Source organism: Papio anubis, chromosome 4, assembly GCF_008728515.1.
Source record: "Papio anubis isolate 15944 chromosome 4, Panubis1.0, whole genome shotgun sequence".
In the NCBI taxonomy this organism is placed as follows: Eukaryota; Metazoa; Chordata; class Mammalia; order Primates; family Cercopithecidae; genus Papio; species Papio anubis.
In genome coordinates this window covers 165,429,872-165,445,469 of record NC_044979.1, presented here as the reverse complement: position 1 = coordinate 165,445,469, position 15,598 = coordinate 165,429,872, and the positions used below count along the sequence as shown (strand labels likewise).

Sequence of the window (15,598 nt, the reverse complement as noted above, 5' to 3'; positions counted from 1 at the left end):
AAAACATCTGGCACTTCCGTGAGCGATTAGACATAGAACTACCATATGAGCCAGCAATTTCAGTCCTTGGTATATACCCAAGAGAAATGAAACTTGTATGTACAAATGAAAACATGTACACGTATGTTTATAACAGTATTATTCAGTATTAATAGCCAATAGGTAGAAACATCTCAAATGCCCATCGATGAATAAATGGATAATCAAAATGTAGTCTATGATAAATGTAATATAATTTTCCCATAAAAAGGAAAGAAGTACTCATACATGGTACAATGTGGATGAACCTTGAAACCAGGCAAAGTGAAGGAAGCCAATTACAGAAGATCACACGTTACATAATCATATTATATTACTGAATTATATACACTCATATGAAAGTCCAGTATATAATTACATTCATATGAAAGTCCAGAATAGAGACAGAGAGTAGATTAGAGTTGCTTAGGGCTAGAGAAAGGATGGGAATACAGGGGTTGATAACTAAAAAGTACACGGTTTCTTCATGTGGTGATGATCTAAAACTAGGAGTGGTCATGGGTGTACATATCTATAACTATATGTCATATAAATTCAATTGTATAATTTAAATAGATGTATTGTATGTGAGTTATATCTCAGTAAAGCTGTTAAACAAATTTTTGAGAAAGAAAAACAAGTATAGAGAATTTATTTAACCAGATATTAAGACCTGTAGAGCTATCGAAGTAAAGATAGTGTGATAGTGATGCAAAGATGGACAGATTCACCTGTTTAAAAGAATAGAGAATGTAACAAACACATATGAATGCTGACTTCACAATGAACGCCGTCCTGCAGAACAGTGGAGAAACAGTCTTTTAAATAAAGAGAGCTGGGTCAAAAAAAAAAAAAAAGTAAAATAGAATTGAATAAATATGACATTGACTCTATTTTCAAAGATCCCACAGTCTTGTTCCATCTTCATAAATCATAAAGGCAAGCTCTGGTATTTAAAGGAAAAATTAACTCTTAACATTCTGACTTAGAATTCTCTTCTTCATCCTATGTGAACCTACCCAAATAGTGTGAGAGTGCAAAGAGACATTCAAAGTAATTTTAGCATAATTGAATAACTTACAGAATATTCTATTAATTATTTTAAGTACTTCTTTTTCTGTACCTTTAAAAAAAAAGAAATTGCTCTGAAAGAATAAAGCCCAAAGTGTTAGGTCTAGTCTTTAGTTTCATTACTCCCTCTCTACCACTTTTCCTGGGTAAAATGATTTTTGGCATTTAAGTTATCTTACTACCTACAGTGTTTTACCATAATCATTGCGCTGCCTCCTAAGAACCATACTGTCAACTTTAAATGTGATAAGCAGCCTCGTAAACTCAGAGGTTTCCTTAATTTCATGCAGTGACTTTTTATGGTTTTCCCAACATGCAAATTGAATACTTTATTCAGTTGCAAATGGTTTTGGAATAGGTTTTTGCATCAAATATGAGCGAAAGTCAATAATATGTAATGAAGTGCTAGCATGTTACTACTTACGAGCATTAAGGCCAGATTTCTGCCAAGATTATCATACAACTATACCATGTATCAGATGCAGATTATTTATCTTTATAGTGTAATGGGTGTGTGTGTGTGTAAGCTTGTTGCGCCCTCTGTAGAGCTTAAGGCAAGCAGCTTCTCTCTCTCTATGGCCATATATAGCACATCTAGTCCCTTAATTGAAGCTTCAGCCATTTTATCTACCTTATTTTTGCACAGCCTTATTCAAAACAAGCTTAGAAATGTTGAATGTATTTAGAAAGTAATGTACCAATACTGATCAAAGTTTACATGTTTATGACATTTAACACTGTAATTTCTCTTGTGGCAGATTATCTTATAATCTAAAAGTAAGAAAAGGACTATCTAAGTAAAAATAGTTTTTATGTTATTACCTATGTCAACGAAATAAATAAATATTAGCCTGTGTTTGATACTGTGAGCCTGGGCTGAGGCAGTGGATTATAAGCAAATTACATCTTATCTATCTGATAAAATATTATAACTATGAAAATAGTTATGAAGTTTATATAAAAAATGAGAAATGTTAAAGATGTATACGTGTTTATACTAAAATTTCCCTTAGTCTAATAATAATCATGCAAGGTTTCTTTCATTGGATGCTAAAGACAGAACATTGAATCAAATTTTTTAAATGTTTAATAATATATTTGATAACTGTATCATATTTTCCACAATACGGTACAATTAAAATTACATTTTTGGTGAATAATTATCAGGTTTTAGCCATTCAATACCAAATCTTTCTTGTTACTCAATATTCCTCTTGAAGGAATCCCTTTTATGTATAGACTTTGGAAGCAATGATCATGGACATCTCCCTTCCTTCCTTCCTTCCTTCCTTCCTTCCTTCCTTCCTTCCTTCCTTCCTTCCTTCCTTCCTTCCTTCCTTCCTTCCTTCCTTTCTTGACAAGGTCTTGCTCTGTCACCCAGGCTACAGTACAGTGGTGTGATTATAGCTCACTGCAGCCTCAAACTCCTGGGCTCAAGCAATGCACCCACCTCAGCCTCCCTAGTAGCTGGGACTACAGACATGTGCCACCTTACTCAGCAATTTTTTTAAAAAGAGTTATTTTGTAAACCTGGCACGGTGGCTCATGCCTGTGTCCCCAGCACTTTGGGAGGCTGAGGCAGATGGATCACAAGGTCAGGAGTTCAAGACCAGCCTGGCCAACATGGTGAAACCTCGTCTCTACTAAAAATACAAAAATTAGCCAGGCATGGTGGTGGGCACCTCTAGTCCCAGCTACTTGGGAGGCTGAGGCAGGAGAATTGCTTGAACCTGGGAGGCAGAGGCTGCAGTGAGCCAAGACTGCACCACTGCACTCCAGCATGGGCGACAGAGGGAGGCTCGTCGTCTCAAAACAAAACAAAACAAAAGTTATTTTGTAGAGATGGGGGTCTCACTATGCTAACCAGCTGGTCTCAAACTCCTGACCTCAAGCGATCTTCTAGCCTCTGCTTTCCAAAGTGCCTTCATTACAGGTATGAGCCACTATGCCTGGCCTAGTGACCATTTCAAAGGGAAGATTCTAGGGCAGCAGATCACGAGGTCAAGAGATTGAGGCCAAACTGTCTAACATGGTGAAGCCCCGTCTCTATTAAAAACACAAAAAAATTAGCTGTGCATGGTGGCATGTGCCTGTAGTCCCGGGCTACTCAGGAGGCTGAGGCAGGGGAATCGCTTGAACCCGGGAGGCAGAGGTTGCAGTGAGCCGAGATTGTGTCACTGCACTCCAGCCTGGGCAACAGAACAAGACTCTGTCTCAATGAAAAAAAAAAAAATAGGTAAGTCTGTCCCAATGTTTCCACACCCTGGCACTGTCAGGTAGAAAGCATTTGAATGAGGATTAGGCAAGCTCAGGCTTCCCTCTAGATTTTGAATCCTGAGTATATTTTATAACAATAAGAAGCTGGTTGGAGATCAAGTTCACAAAAGCAGTGCCAGTTAATACAGATATTTTTATTAACGTGAATTTTATTATGAGAAAAATAAACACTCTAGAACTCTTCATATTTTGCCTGTTTTTCCCAGCCTTTCTCTTTTCACTGTAAGAAATCTTGAAATTTTTCCATTACTCATAACCTAGAATTTTTTTTCTGATCTGTAGGCACACAGGAGACTTCAAGTATTAAAGTTGTTCTCAAGTGCATATGTTACAGAAAATAATACATAGAAATTGATAAAGGAGAAACTTCAAACAAGCAGGGGAATGTTGCAGTGAGATAAGAAAAGCAAGAAAAAAGAAATCAAAATCAAGGAAACCAGACTAAGAAGACTAAGTTTATAAATTCAGTGTACAAACAGTATGAAGGAAATCAGAGTTAAAGTGAGCTACTTTAGGTAAGCAAGGTGAGCTTCAGTGAGCCTAAGCAGAAGCTATTTGAATTTGAGAAAATGAAGACTCTATTCCACCTTAAGATTTTTCTATGCTATAATGGAGAAGGTTTCTGTTTTTCTTTTGTATTTGGTTTTGTTTTAGTCTTCTTTAATTAATATATGTTTTTGTCAGGGAGAGTAGAGGTGTTTGTTGATGACGACATTGTTATTCTTCTTGTTTTATGCTCAGGTACACTAGAAAGGAGACTGCAAGGCAGAACAGACTGATTTATTTTTGTATTGTTTTTCTTTTAACCCTAGAGTCTTGTTCTGATCTCATATAGGAAAAAATGTATTGGATAAAACTACAGGATTCGTTGGACAAGGGAATGGAAACATACAGACTCGAACTTTCTAGAGTCTAGATGAGAACATTTAAGTCAGAGTCAAGCAGGTCATTCCCTCCGTCCAACCATAGTTTATCACAGAACTTTGCCAGCCTGAAACATCTAGGTAGCTATCTCTAGAGAAATACTTTGCTCAGTGGAATTACAGGAATGTCATTCTACCTGGCTGAACAGCTTACTCATGGAGGAACTAGCATGGTGGCTTTAGTCAATTATTTCCGGAAAGTTCCTTATTGTCCTTGGTTTCTAAGAAGAAAATGTAAGAGGTTTTCCTAAATACAATTGAGGAAAACTCTGAAAAAAGAAATTAAATTCTGAAATAGCCAGAGGGAGACTCCAAACTAATAAAATTAAGGGATTAATATCAATGTAAACCTTTTGTTTCCACAAAACATAAAACACGGAGACATTTTCCATTACATTGATGCTAAATTATGCTGTTATTTTATTATGGTAGGCTACATTTCGCTAAGCTCTACCAGCTTGAAAATATAGCAAAAAGGAAGCCTCAAAACTGCATCAGTCTTCTGTATCACACCATGCCATCCTCATGATACCAGACTCATGGAAAGCACTACCTGGATCAAACACTGCCCATGCCATGGCTTTTCCAAAGGGCTTTTATGTGTTCCCAAATGTAGGTCTTCTGGCTGTCACGTTTTTTGCACTCTAGGTTGAATAGGGGCCTAGACTTCTTCGTAACAGGGTTACAGTCTTTGCTGCTACCACACAGTTTCACAGTTTATCTCTGACTCTCTTGCTAGCACCCAAGACATTGAGGTCTCTGCATGCTTCTTCTTTGTGGGCTGTTAGCTTCTGGGTCATTACAGTGCTAACAGCTTGTAGCACTTGCTCCTCAGGCTCCCGTGCACCAGCATCCCTTTTACTCTCTGTGACCCAGTGAGCTTCCACGCCACCTCTTCAATAAAGAAACTTATTGGCTGCCCTCTACCACTACTTCTATTGATTCGAGTACCTGTGACCTCAATGTCTTCAGGAAGGTTAAGCATTTAACACTGTTACAGAGTATCTTACTCATTGGATCCTCTGAAATCCCTGCCTACGACTACCTGGCCCTCATATCAATACAGCCCTATTTCCTAGCCTCCCATTTTCTATTTTTTTCTGAAAATTCTCTCTCAGGTTTGTAAGGGGAACCAGAAGGACAATGCGTTCAGTTCAAAAGCATAATTTTCTTTGAATGGGTTCAAAAGATATTTTAGATCAAGATAATGTAATTCTTATACTAACAAGGAACAGTTTTATAAAAAAAATAAATGACTCCAAAAGCATGGTCAGGAAGACTCATTCCTTTGCAACACACTTGATAGTGAGCATGAGGTGGCTAATGAAGAGGTTAAATTAAGGCCTTATATGGAGCTACAGTCCCTATGATATTTATCTCTCTCCATTGTACCCAGCAGGACATTGCCCTTCTTCATTAGAGACTGTGGAGCCTGCTTTCCCATCAATGCAGGCCAGAGAGAGAAAAGCAAGTACTGGACACACACGGCTGAACTCTCAGATTTGCAAGACACAGACCTGGAACCCTCCCAGATGAATAATGAATGCTGCAAGCTATCGTTTTGTCAAGGCTGTTGGAGAAAACAAACCTCCTTAACAATAGCAGAGTCCTGATGCTGAAAGGGAAGTGTCAACAATGCACACACAGCCTCAGAACACAGCCACAGCACATGTTATCTATAGGACCTTGCATAAGAAGCTGTTAGGTTGGTGCAAAAGTAATTGCTGTTTTGCCATGGAACATAATGTGATTAAATTAAAAATAATGGCAAAAACCGCAATTACTTTTGCACCAGCCTAATAACATCCCAACATGGATCAACCTCAGGAAAGAGCAGGGTGGAGCACTTAAAAAAGCATTTGTGTGACCTGGCAAGAGGAAAACTTAGATATAACGTTTTCTACCAATTCAACAATGGGAAGAAACAGCATTTTATATCTGAATCTGTTCTTTTATCCTTACTTTATATTCTTTATTTTGTGTGGTCTTAAAAATATTTTACATGTATTATAAAAGAATGGAAGTAGCTGAATGATTATCTTCTTGTAGCACCAGTCCTGAGGTTGAGAGGGAGACTGAGGAGACCTATAGAACTTAAGGGAGGCTTGGCTGGAATGGAAATACGGCAGCTTCATTATTTCAGGAGGCAACAAAATGAAAAACAAAAGAAACGAAAATAATGGGGCTTGCTGAATTTTTTTGTTACTTAGGCTTTCGAATGTTAATTTTAGCCCTTAGGAGGTTGTGTGTGTGTGTGTGTGTGTGTGTGCGCTTATGCATGTATTCGTAGTTTCACTCACTAGGGGTAAACTGGCCTTCCTTTCTTCCTGCTTTTCCTTCCAATGTTTTCTTTAACTTGTGCCGTAAACTAAAATTCACTGTGACTGCCAGGTCTGAAGGCAGAGGGAGCAGTACAAACTGGATAGTTCTAACTTTAATGTAGATGGATAGGAGGAGGAGTCCCAGGCAAAAGTCTCAAACCCAGATGCCTCTAGGGAACGGGCAAACAAGTGAGTGAAGCAACTTCTCTATCAACAGGACCCAGCTCCTACTCCACTCTGGTGAATTATTTTCTGAGATTCTAGGTTTTCTACAAGAGTCAAGATACTTGGATTTTTATCTAAAACTTCTCTTACTGTGAAATGTTGGTTTCTTCTTTTTTAGAAAATGGACTCAGCCAAATAAAATAAATAAATATTTGAGTTCCAGGGCCTGCAGTTTTGATCACTTGTCTGGACTGAGAGCTACTTCCCAGTGGCCACCAATTTTAGGAGAGAGGTGCTAGAGATTGACACAGATGAACTTGAAATAGATGGCATTTTAGTGAGGAGAGTTTGAACTGGAAAGCCAAGGATGCTAGATCCAAAACTAGAGGGTGGGAAGGGGATACTAGAGGACATTTCTGACCTTAAATACACTTTAGCATTCTCCTTTATAACTAACTTACCTCTTTAGTAGGGAAATAAAGAAACGTGCCTCTCTGCATAACCTGGTGCAAGGAAAAGAGAAGGAGGCCCACCTCAGTCCTTCTCCTTACTGGATCGTTTTCCAGGGGCACATCATTCTGGAGAATAACGTTTGAATAAACTAGAGTGACCCGTAAGTAGCAGTGAAACAGTGCCCCAGGGGTAGAGAAAGAACCACCCAAGTTGAAGGGTACTAAGGAGAAGACAAATTAATAGGTTCAGTGAAAACAAATAATGTTCTTAACCCGTACATTACAAGATCCTGTCTTTGAAGGGAGTGAGAAAATGGACATCAGGATTGCATGTGAAATTCTGTTTGAATGTAGTTTTTGGATTCTAAGGACTTGCACAAGTTTCTAATCAGAGTCCTTTCAAGAATTGTTGTGAGTAGATAGGTAGATTGATACACAGATAAACATAGGCAGAGACAGAGAGACATAGATAGAACATGATCCATTTGTTATTGCCAGGAAAAAGAAAATTATTCCCTTTCACAGAATGTTGTGATAACTAGATATATTTCTCTATTATGTCTCGCACATACCCTTTCATAAGAAGTATGGATGAAACTGACAGCCATCATTCTTCGAGTTGATGAATATATATAATTAGAATGTGTGTGTGTGATTTATTGTGCAATGTAAAGCCAACTTGGAGGTAGCTCAGAGTTGTAATTTCTTGGAAGAGTAGGTTTTTCTGACTCATGAATACCTAGAGCTTGTTATTAGGTATAAGGTCCAGTAAACCTTTATTGATTTGGTTTATGCTGTCGCTACAACTGCTAACTCTAAAAGATCAATCAACTGCTCAAGACACAGCACCTAACACGGTGATTTATGGACATTTTTAGTGCTTAGTAGAACCACTCATTAAAATCTGCTTCCAGTAAACTGTTAATTCATCATATTTTCAAATAAAATAGTAAAACTGTTTTACCTGTTTTTGATTGCCAAAGAAATAAATGTTTCATCATAACTATTTTCAAAAAGATAGAAAAGATGTTAAAAGAAATCTAATACTAACCACAAACCCTTCACTGAGTGGTAATCTTACTCAACTGTTGAACTTTTCATTTTTTTTTTCTTGTTGGAACAATTATTAAAAATCTGCAATAAATGTATTTATGAAAAACTTTTCCCATCATTGAACAATTTTAGGATAAATCAATAGATAGGAACTTATAAGAGTGTATATACTTGTCTTTTTAAACATTTTGCCAAATTATTCTCTGCAACTTTGTACTAGTTTTACTCCAACCAGAATTATATAAAGACTGCCCTAAATTAGACATTTAAATTTACATTTTTGGAAGATCTAATTATTAAAATATACTTAGTAAGATAATAAATCATTTCATAGTTTTAAAAACAGAAGTAATTAGCATGGTTTTGCAATCACATTCTTTTCATTGCTAACGTTTAGTTATAGGACTATCTTTCAATACCTGTTTTTGATGACACATATAAGCATAGGTATGTTTTAAAGAAGAAAAATATGCAGCATTAACTTCAACTTGTCTTTTGTGATTTACATATAACATTTTAGGCTAAAGCCAAATGCAGAATTTCCAGAGTAACGAACTTACAAGAGTTCAAGAAGACTCAGATGTCTGTTTGTTTTGAAAGCCATTATCACATTACTATTTTTAAACCTATTGTGCTCACCTGAGGCTCATTTGCAGACCAAAGATGTCAGTGCTCTCTAACTTAATCAGTGAAAAGAAAATAATTACTATTGTTATGCCAGAGGCTTGAATAAGACTTTTTTGTAAGTCTCATTTTCTTTCACACAAATTGAAAATTAGACTTCACACAATAATTAGTTTATTTTATATCATGGACTTTCATTGTATCTAAAGAAAATGGGATCTCTCAATTCTTTGAAATATTAAAGTAAATATTATCTAGTCAGAGAACAAAATGTTCCTGAGACTCCTATTCTTCAATATGTTAAGTTATGATCAAAGAGCTCAGATTAGAATTAAATGGCAAAATAGCACAGCAAGAAGCAGATCTTGCTTCATTACTAGACTGTGGCACAGAAATCAGTTGCCTCAATTCCTTTTAGTGCAACAAGTCTTTGTGATGTTCTTACTGGGTGCCAAGTAGTCCCTAGGCTCCAAGAAAGCAAGAATTCATACCAGATCCCCACACTAGGACCATACATTGTCTAGGGAGAAAGCCTACTCTAAAAATCAACCGGCAAAGCAATAGAATGTGAACAAAGTTGATTTGGTGGAATGAACAGGTGGAAGCTCAGAGGAGGAGCAAGTTGCTCAGCCTGAGATTAAAGAGTGCTTCCTATAATATATGGCACTCTGACCAAATCTTGAAGTATCTTGTTCCAACAAAGTTAACCTGAGCATGGGTGAAGAATTAAAGACAGAAAGATATCTAGGAGCTAGGCCATAAGGAGCAATGCAGTCTCAGGAATTGAATGGTTGAGTCTAAGCTTTCCAGAGACAAGGTTACTAGGCAGGTTATGAGGCATAATGGATACTGTCTGGAGAGACTGAAGGGCAAGAAGGGAATAACAAGATTGACTTGATGTTGAATCAACTACTCAATGTGTTGGCTATTTTTAAGATTACTTTCATGACAGGTTGTAGAGATAGGAAGAAAAAACCTGAATTTGGCATTTAAATACTATTGTTATGGGGAAAGAGGACTATTTGTAAATAGTTTCAACACTTTAGTGAACATAAGATTCATCTGAGATTTTTTAATGTATTAACTAAGACCCGGATATTATGATTCACCACATTCTGAGTGAGGCTTAGATATTTGGTGTCTAACAAATCGCTAGAGAGTGGTTTTGCAGTCCACACTGCTAGGGACGAGAGTCAGAATCTCACAGGTCTCGGCTACTGGAGAGAATAAGGACAAAAATGATTAGGGACAGAAAATCTCCTCCAGAATCTCCAAAGTCAACACATTAGTACTTCAAGAATTCCTAACGCCTGCCATCCCCCTCAAAGATTATGGACATCAATTTCAAATAGAAAGACTCAGTGTTCAGGTAAGGAGGCAAAATTAATCAATTTATAATTGTATATTTTGTATTTTAATATTTCTATCTAATCATTTGTTTGAATAAAAAGACTACTTATTTGATTACAACATCAGTAAATTGCAATATGTATGTATTTCCCAAGAATAGTTATATTTCAGCCTAGATTCACCACTTTTATATTCTAATACTATGAATAAATAGATTAAAAATTAGCATTTTTAAACCTAAAACACATGCCCGTGACCCTGAAGCAGATACAATGTATAATACCACAACTCATATTTTCTACATATAAATTAAATAACATACAATCATAAAAAAGGGTCTGTGGAAAGATACCAGCATAAACAACCAAAAATAAAGATGAGATGGTTCTGTAGAAAAGAGTATTATTGAAATGAATTGATCAGGAAGAATATCAAAGAAAACCAAATCCAGAAGTGGCATTTATAATACAGAATTAATGAAGCACAATTGTTCTCAAATTGGAAATGTCAATGCCGATGTCTTATTTTCCAGCACAGACAGAAATTTTTAGAAATACCGTCACCACCTACTGCAAATGCCACTACCGCCTAAGCTCCTGTGGGAACCGGATCAGGCTTTGCACGAAGTCGACTGCAGAGAAAGAAGAGGTCAGTGAGATCAGAAAACTGTTATGAAAAACAAACTGCACGAAGTTTCAAGAAATGAAGTTTTCTAGTCAATAAAAAAAGATCAGGTACACATTTTGAAAGTTCTTATTAATTTATTTTTCTAATTTTAGCTTTAAGTAGACAACTAGTGCCAATTTTCTTGCTCCTCCTCTTTCAATGGCTACTCTTTCCTCTCCGTCAATCAGAGGAGCTGGCGTTCAGCCACCTGTAGGCTTCCAGCCCAGCTACACAGCTAAAGAAATCCTGAAAAGAAAAATGTATTTCCCAACCTAAGTCAGTTTCTCTCAGTGGGATTCATTGTAAGAGTAGGTATTTGATGTATAGCTCATTATATTTGCCAGTTCATTAGGACAGAAAAGTATATAAAACATACTAATAGAAAGAAAATTGGTCTAAGGAAATTAAACCAGATGCTAGTAGATATTGATATGGAGTCTGCAGAGCCGGGAGGAATCAGGACTGTAGTGAACATTAGCTGCCTGCGTTGTGTACACTCTGGATGGATTTCTATTTCTAGAGGTACTGCCTCTACAAAAGCTTAAGCTGTTCCTCCTGCCTAGAGCTTCCTTGTTGTGTGCCAGTAGAGCCAAGAAAGGGCCATGTGCACAGACAGACTGTCTCTCTGTAGACTGTGGATATGAAGATGAATGCCATACAGACTGGGAAATAATGATTCAATTTATTTCTACAAGAGGCAGGGCTTTGACAAGAGTCAAATGGTCCCCAGTGCTCTGGTTCTCGGTCTGTTTCTGAGCCTTGCTCTGTAGACGTGGCTTCCCTTTCATTCTGTGAATTATGTGATGATAACTTCATTGGAATCTTTTTCTTGCGACCAAAGAAACCTGACAAAATGAGGGTATCTAGCTTTAGAGGAGGTGGGAGAAGGTCAGAGAAAGGATGATGGTGAATTGAGGATGAGGTGAAAACAGCCTCTATTTTGATTCATCAGACAGGTCTGTGCTTACCCAGGTCATATTTTTTACCATGTATTTAGAATATGACTCCTGGATTGTAGGAGATAAGCTCACTTTTTTCAATGTTAATGCTAAAGTCACTTCCCCAGGGAAGCTTTCCTTAGCCTCCCAACCTAAAATTTCAATCCCTGCCACTTGATTTGTCCTCTCTGTTTTTTTTGTTTTGTTTTGTTTTGTTTTATCTCTTTCGAATTTTTATCTAGCTAATATGTTATATATTTCAGTAATTTACCTTGTTGATCGTCTATTGCTTGAGTAAACTTCCATGAGGGCAGGGGTTTTTGCCTTTTGTAAATTACAATATCCCCAAGGCCTAGAATATTACAGACCCTCAGTAATGTTCATCAAATGGTTATATGAATAAATTTGCCTTTTTCATAATCTTTTAAAAAATTTCAACCTTGATTTTAGATACGGAGGGTATATGTGCAAGTTAGTTACATACGTATATTGCACCCAGGTAGTGAGCATAGTACCCCATAGTTTTCAACACACACCCCCCTCCCTCTCTCTTCTCTCTCATAGACTGCAGTGTCTATTGTTCCCACGTTTACCTCCACGTGTGCTCAATGTTAGTTCTCACTTGTAAGTGAGAAAATGCAGTATTTGGTTTTCTGTTCCTTTGTTAATTCGCTTAAGATTATGGCTTCCAGCTCTATCCATGTTGCTGCAAAGGACATGATCTCATTCTTTTTATGGCTACATAGTATTCCATGGTATATATGTACCACATTGTCTTATCCAATCTACCATTGATGAACACTCAGGTTGGTTTCATGTCTTTTGCTATGGCAAATAACATGACAATGAACCAACAAGGGCATGTGGTGTTTTTTTGGTATAATGATCTATTTTGGGGTGGTGTATATACACCCAGTAATGGGATTGTTGGGTTGAATGACAGCTGTTTTAAGTGATTTAAGAAATCTCCAAACTGCTTTCCAGAGTAGCTGAACTAATTTACATCTCCAAAAGCAGTGCAAAAGCATTCCCTTTTCTCCACAGCCTCACCAGCATCTGCTGTTTTTTGTCTTTTTTATCATAGCCATTTTGCCTGGTGTGCGACAGTATCTCATGATGGTTTTAATTTGCATTTCTCTGATGATTAGTGATGTTGAGCCCTTTTTCCTATTTGGATGCCTTTTCTTTCTTTCCCTTTCCTGATTGCTCTGACTCGGACTTCTCTTTTTCATATTCTTGCCCCATATTTCCAGGGCTCCCTGAAAATGTTATATGAAATAGGTAATCTCACAGAATACTGTGATTAATACTCATCGAAAGCTAGTGACTTTTCAGTCTAACAATTTCGTCATGATACATGATTAGTCTTTGTCATGGCATGTATTCATCAAAATGATCCAAGATATTGATTAAAGAACATCAGCTTCTAGATTCCACCTGACACCTACCTATTGAATAAGAATCCTTTGATTTTGGACTCAGAAATATGCACATTAACAGATTTTTCCATAGAAATCAGATACATGCTATACTTAGAGAAACATTTACAGAAATATACAATGAAAGAATCTTAAAATTCTATGTGCTACCCTATCAGAGAGCAAGTTGTTCATATGTGCAAATCAAATCTTATTTTTGTTGGGAACTTTAGACTCAAGAAATAACAAATAAAATCAACATTGACTTTTATTAACTGTCATATGGAGAGGAGAGTTTATTCAGATTTTACCTATAATTGAAATAGAAGATAATGAGTGAAAAAAGGCATAAAAATGTTTATGAAGATATTTAGTTTGGCTATAGAGAAAAATAAAGCAGTAGGCCAGAATACTTAAAATAAATTAAATCAATAGTTGAGCCCAAAAGAAACAAAAAATATTTACTATTTCCACAAAAGGATATTCTTTAGAATTGAAAAACAGGGATGAAATTAGAGGTAGAAAATAGGTAAAGCAAAAGGAAAAGTGAGAAAAAGATAGACAAGAATTAAGAAGATATTAAATTAAATCTGAGAGAGGATATAAAGGTAGATTTAAGCTCTTGAACTGAAGGGAAGCTGCCTGAAATAGTGTTCCCAGAAGAAAGCCGGATAAAGGTTAGGGTAATTTTCTCATTGTGGCATGCTTCATACCATCAGATGACAGAACAGAAGAGTAGAGAACAGAGGAAGGCTTTGTACCTGAACTTACTGGTGCAGCTGCAAAGTTCTTCGAATATATCCATATTCTAATATTAATATATGCCTCTTTTATTAAGAATAATTATAATTTTATACCCAGTTTAAGTAAATCCTGACCAACAAGTTATTTCCTCAATAGAAACTAAAATAACTAATTCACAGAGCCTAGTCACTTTACCTCTTGCATTTGCTTTCAATTCTATCTTCAAATCTTGCACAGTCTTCTGTAGAGAAAAGGGGAATGTCAGGGCCAAGATGGCTGAAGGGTAGTCATCCTGTCTTACAATTAAGGATGCTGCTTTTCTGGTTCATGGACTCAAAGGGAAAAATATTTCAGTTTAACAGGACAGCATATTGGGGGAGATATGGGGCCAGATGGTTAGATTTTTACAGCTTGCCGAAGAGAAATAAATGTCTTTTCCCTACAGTTTCCCTTCAGTAGGCAAACTGTAACTCAGTGTTTATGCTGAAGAATAGGACAACACCTCCTGCCTGAGGTACTAGATTTTGGACATCAAGAAGTTTATTAGTTCAGTTTAACTCAAATGCATTCAACATACAACTTTCTGTGTGCCAGATACTTCTCTGGGTTTATGAGGCATAAAACAAATTAGAAGACGTAAATCTCTGCCCTGAAGCACTTTATAAAACGGTATGAGAAATAAAATGTGTATATGAATACTTATACATCAAAAGATACTATAAGTCTCACTATCAAAGTCATCCAGACTACATAAGTTTGACAGAGATTGTGTTTGTATTATTTACAGAAAGGTGCTGAACTTGTTGGGAAACAGAAATATTTAAGACACGTTGAGAAGTTGGAGGAACTGTTTTCCTTCTTTGAAGGGTTCAAGGGCTAATATATTTCTTTTTTTTTTCTTTTTTAAATTATACTTTAAGTTCTAGGGTACATGTGCAGAATGTGCAGTTTTGTTACATAGGTATACATGTGCCATGGTGGTTTGCTGCACCCATCAACATGTCACCTACATTAGGTATTTCTCCTAATGCTGTCCCTCCCCTAGCCCCCCACCACCTGACAGGCCCCAGTGTGTGATGTTCCCCTCCCTGTGTCCATGTGTTCTCATTGTGCACCTCCCACTTATAAGTGAGAACATGCAGTGTTTGGTTTTCTGTTCATGTGTTAGTTTGCTGAGAATGATGGTTTGAAATTCATTCATGTCCCTGCACAGTATTCCATGGTGTGTATGTGCCACATTTTCTTTATTGAGTCTATCATTGATGGACATTTGGGTTGGTTTCAAGTCTTTGCTATTGTGAACAGTGCCACAATAAACATACATGCGCATGTGTCTTTATAGTAGAATGATTTATAATCCTTTGGGTATATGCCCAGTAATGGGATTGCTGGGTCAAATGGTATTTCTAGTTCTAGATCCTTGAGGAATCACCACACTGTCTTCCACAATGGTTGAACCAATTTACACTCCCACCAACAGTGTAAAAGCATTCCTATTTCTCCACATCCTCTCCAGCATCTGTTTGTTTCCTAACTTTTTAATGATCGCCGTTCTAACTGGAATGAGATGGTATTGCA

The 15,598-nt window shown here is 36.9% G+C and overlaps 1 long non-coding RNA gene across 1 annotated transcript in view; it reads left to right on the top strand.

Annotated features, from left to right (window-relative positions):
• Positions 1 to 15,598, top strand: part of LOC116274583 — a 120,653-nt gene that overhangs the window by 94,338 nt on the left and 10,717 nt on the right. Inside the window, exon 3 of the long non-coding RNA XR_004183369.1 lies at positions 10,787 to 10,988. This is a non-coding gene — a long non-coding RNA (uncharacterized LOC116274583). The remainder of the gene's footprint in view (positions 1 to 10,786; positions 10,989 to 15,598) is intronic.